This window comes from Hemibagrus wyckioides, linkage group LG11 (genome assembly GCF_019097595.1).
Source record: "Hemibagrus wyckioides isolate EC202008001 linkage group LG11, SWU_Hwy_1.0, whole genome shotgun sequence".
NCBI lineage: Eukaryota > Metazoa > Chordata > Actinopteri > Siluriformes > Bagridae > Hemibagrus > Hemibagrus wyckioides.
Window position 1 is genome coordinate 33,193,352 of NC_080720.1, and position 4,242 is coordinate 33,197,593.

A 4,242-nucleotide genomic window follows, 5' to 3' on the forward strand; every position below is an offset into this window, starting at 1 on the left:
TAGCTTTTCACGTGACTTTCCCGGGACACACATGTTCACATTCGGAGTGTGTGTTTGTGTTTGTGTGTTTACGTCCCGGACCATACCGGTCATCTAACAGAGACTTCAGTCATTGCTTTCAATTCTGAATTAATTTGTTTCCTATTTATTTATCAGATTGTGTTCAGGTCATTTCCCGGGAATTTCCCAGCTCTCATCTTAGCCGGTTGTTCCATCAGGATCAGGATTTCACCAGAATCGAGGAAGTTCCATAATATTCAGAGGAGGGTAGAATTTTACAAAATGAAGAAAGCAGATCTTCTGCAGATTCAGGAAAGCATCGTGTGACATCATCACGCCACAGCTGACCACAGCTCTAGAACCTCATTACAGATGTGTCTCAGTGGGAGGAGCTTAAAAGAGGAATCCTGGGCTTATGATTTCACCAAATCAACAAGATGTGATGGATCAGGATCGTTCACGTGACGCTTCAGAGGAAAGGAAGGATGTTTAGATCGATCGGTTGATTAGTCTTGTGATGAATTGTGGTGAATTATTGTGTGAGTTCTTCTTCATCTTCTTCTTCTTTTGCTTTCCGCTTCAATTCCCGTGTAATAGCTGCTCATCAGGGAATACTCCTCTCCCTCGTTCCCGTTAATTTACCCTCTTGTCTTCTCCTGGGTTAATCATTTCCCGCACGTCTTTTTCCCTGCAGCTCCAGCGTTGTTTAAATGTTGAGAAAACGTTTTGCGTGCCCGAAACTCGGAGCTCTTAAAATCCTGACCTGACCTCAGCTCTGTTTTCAGTCTCCTGCGCATTACTCAGCGCCGTGTCGTTCCCCGTCCGGCTCCAAAAGCCATTTCCGTGCGCATGAATCACCGCAACACGAAGGAGCGCATTTCACACGACTCGTCTGGCCCGTGGTAATTCTGCACGCGCTCCCCCGCCGCCGCGCCTCATGTTATTGTGATGATGATAAATCCGGCACCGGTCTGACGGGAGGGGACTCTATAAAGAGCCGTGCAGCGCCGCTCATGATTTTTGGACGTAAGAATTACTTCTCCACCTGCTAGGACGTGCCGGAACATGACAAACAGACGTCATACGCTTCTGGGAGTCGCGTCATATTTCTCCTGCCTGTGGAAATTGAACAGTTTATCAGAGCGACTCAGGGAAAAAAAAGAAAAGAAAAAGATAAAGTGCTCATTGTTCCACATGGCAGCTGCTGGAAATATCCGGAAAGAGGGTTTTATGGTGTCTGTCGTATCGACGTGATAATGAAAAGATTCTAGGTTTGATCGTCAATCTCGTGTTATGTAAAGATATTTACTTCATTAATGCTGGTCAGAGGAATAAGTATTGGCACCCACTGTCCATCCTCACAGCTGAACTTTGTCAGTGATTATAATTATTAAGTAATAAACTCACTCGGTGTCGCGACGTTACAGAAAAATAATCAACGATGCGGGAATGTTACCGAAGTTTCATTAAAGTTGCAGTGTTTTATTCCTCTTATACTGCAGCAATTTGTCAGGAGCTACTGGGACAATTCCCTGCCAGACCATCAGAGGGTGCTGTATTGTTTGTTATTCCCCATGTGAGCTGTGCAACCCATTGTTCCATTTTTCCCTAATTGTTTTGCTCTATATACACCGATCATGCATAACATTACGACCACCTGCCTAATATTGTGTTGGTGCTGCCAAAACAGCCCTGACCCGTCCCGCACTGTGTATTCTGACCCCTTTCTATCAGAACCAGCATTAACTTCTTCAGCAAGTTGATCAACAGTAGCTCGTCTGTGGGATCAGATCACACGGGCCAGCCTTCACTCCCCACGTGCATCAATGAGCCTTGACCGCCCATGACCCTGTTCACCACTGTTCCTTCCTTGGACCACTTTTGATAGAGACTGACCACTGCAGACCAGGAACACCTCCACAAGAGCTGCAGTTTTAGAGATGCTCTGATCCAGTGGTCTAGCCATCACAATTTGGCCCTTTGTCAAACTCACTCAAATCCTTACACTTGTCCATTTTTCCTGCTTCTAACATCAACTTTGAGGACAAAATGTTCACCTGCTGATCGGTCATCATCAGTCATTGTTCGGTTCCTGGTGTTGTAGTCATGTTGGTTGTTTTGGGTATCATCTTTTGTTATTTTTATGTGCTTTTCCTGATCCTGCATCTGGGTCTAATTCTCCATCAGCAGATGATTGAGGAGATCCAGGTTCGGTTCCCGTTTCAAGCGGCAATTCCATAAATCTGTGACTCAATTTATAGACGATTGTACAACGTATTAGGTATTTAAAGAAAAAAACCCACACTAGTTGTGCTTTTTATCCGTTTATAATTACATCCATGAAAAGCAGGTTCTTGTGTCACGTCAGAGGAGCCGTCATCAATCACCGAACCCGTGCTTTGCGTCCGCGCTGAGAGGAAATTTATCAACACCTTCTGAGCGATTCATCAAGAATTATTCATGGTGCATGTGTTCGGAGCAGGAGCTAATTATTTCATTCATTACTAAAGAAAAAAATCAATTAATCCAAGAAATTAGCATATTTAGGATATAGTTATAAGGGAAGAATAACGCCGGTTAAGCAAAACCTTCACGATCTGAAAAGCCTATTTATATGTATATATTTTAAAATAAACAATAAAAGTTATTTATACAGAGAGGATTTTCTCCGTAATTTTTTTAAAATTCTTGTTCCTGCATTGAGAAATTGCTCACTCGGTTCAACGTAACGTGTTTATTTTATTTTAAATATTCATTTCTATATTATTATTTTCGAAACACCGTCTTTGTCTTCATCTTCATTGAGTAGCTGCTAATGAATTCGATGGCTAACGGTGCTCACCCGGTGCGCTCTGATTGGTCAGAAGGTGTTGATTCATTTTCCAGAACAGCAGCTCTGAGAAATGGTGTGTTTCCATAGCAACAGGGATTAATCTTGAGGGTTTTTTTTTGTCTAATCTCCAGGGGCTTTTTTGTTTCTCTCTTTTCTCCCTTTCCTTCCTTCCTTCTCCTCTCTCTCTTTTCTCTCCTCTGATTGTGGTGTCAGTGTATTACTGTAATGACCCCGCCCCCATCCTATGGCCCCGCCCCGTCCTCTTGCTCCCCACTGATAGACCACGACTGTAAGTGCAGGAAGAAGCGTAATGAAAAGAATGTGTTCTTACATCCGACCTCTCTCTCTCTCTCTCTCTCTCTCTCTCTCTCTCTCCCTCGTCCCCTGTGAGACACCGCCCGGCGCTGTCCTGCTGCTTAACGCTTGTGATTCAGAGACAAAAGGGGCGGAACTGTAGAAACTCGATGGTCTGATGTTTGAGGCCCAAAGTGCAGCAATAAAGAGATCTTCAGCTTAATTCATCAACATTCAGAGAAAATGCTATTAACATTACAGTTTTTTATGATTGCTTACACACTAAAATTGAAAATAACACACAGTTATTAAAACCTTACAGTTAAGGAGCAAAACCTCAGCCCAGATCTGCACAACTATAAGCACATTCTCAGCCTCACACTTTTTGCAAAACACTAAACACACTTCTCTACATTAGACACAGAAATCTAACATAATGTCACTTCTTTGCCATTTCAAGACACTGCTTTCCAAAATACCACCCCTATAAACTAATTAATCAAACATGGCCGTCACATGTGCAGACACTTAGGTGCTTAACTATAAACTCAAGGATCAGGTGTAAGCACTATAAAAAGGCAACAGGTGAGTTTACCTGTCTTCAACAAAAATGGAAGGCAATGTCACAGTAAGAGAAAGAGTTAGGATGAGAGGGGCAGTCCATGGAGGAAGGGGGGTAGAGAGAGGAAGAGGGAGAGGAAGAGGTAGACCTGGAGGACGTGGACAAAGAAGGCGGGGGCCAAATTTATCAGATGCGATTCGAGCAGCCTTGGTTGACCATGTTGACCATGTTGACCATGTTGTAAAGCATGGGTTGACATTGAGAGAGGCTGGCCAGAGAGTTCAGCCCAACCTCAGCAGATATACTGCTGCTTCAGTAATTCGGACATTTCGACCAGAGCACAGGTATAAAAACAACTTTTCTCTGCTGTCTACAATACAATATAGCCTACTACACGACCTCCATCAGTACTATTTGGTACCATTCACTGTGTTCCATGTTTGAGACAAGGTCTTGTGTGCTGTCTTGTGACATTTACTGTAACATGTATTTTGATTGATCTACATAGGATTGAGGGTCGAGAACATAGAGGAGGAAGGGGCCCCATATTCAC